The sequence below is a fragment of the Myotis brandtii genome, unplaced genomic scaffold (assembly GCF_000412655.1).
Source record: "Myotis brandtii unplaced genomic scaffold, ASM41265v1 scaffold539, whole genome shotgun sequence".
Classification (NCBI taxonomy): domain Eukaryota; kingdom Metazoa; phylum Chordata; class Mammalia; order Chiroptera; family Vespertilionidae; genus Myotis; species Myotis brandtii.
In genome coordinates, this window is record NW_005369984.1 from 323,866 (window position 1) to 324,457 (window position 592).

Consider the following 592-nt stretch of genomic DNA (forward strand, 5'->3'; position numbering starts at 1 on the left):
TCTCCTGCCCTCTGCGCCTGGCTTCCTGATGCTGAGCTGGAGCTTAATTAGCTCTGCTGTGCTCCTCGGGGAAGGGCGCTTCCCCTGAATGAGCTCTTCTGTTTTCCCACAAACGTTAAACTCCCAGGGATCCTTCTCATCTGGAAAAGGTCAGCCTCGTTTCCAGGTTTTGGTGACTCCCCAGGGCCCTCGGTGCCAAGGGCCTCTCGTCCCCTCATCTGCTAAGGAGCTAAGGAAAGGTGGTTTCCAAGACTGGCCGCCCTTCCTCCACGTCGGTCTTCCGGGGTTTCTTCTCTGCACAGCTGCCCAGAGACGCTTCATGGTCTCAGTGAAACAGGAATTTAATGAAACAAACAGGTGCCGAATGCGGCTCTGCCTGGGGCTCCCCGGTAAGCGCCTAGCCCTCCCTCGAGAGGTGTGGAGAAGAGGTGCCCCTTCCTGTCACAGTTCTAGACAGAGCCTCCCTGGGGCTCTCATTCTCCGCCCGGCCTCGTGGGCGCCCTGGGCCTTGACACGGGGGTGGGGGGGTGCAGTGCTGGTCTCCGCTGGGGACGAGCTCCCAGCTCTGTCACCACCAAGTGGCCTCACCTCT

General features: G+C 60.1%; 1 protein-coding gene across 1 annotated transcript in view; it reads right to left on the bottom strand.

Moving 5' to 3' along the window:
• Positions 1-592, bottom strand: part of IP6K3 (inositol hexakisphosphate kinase 3) — a 21,543-nt gene that overhangs the window by 5,196 nt on the left and 15,755 nt on the right. The gene's annotated exons all lie outside the window — the stretch shown is intronic.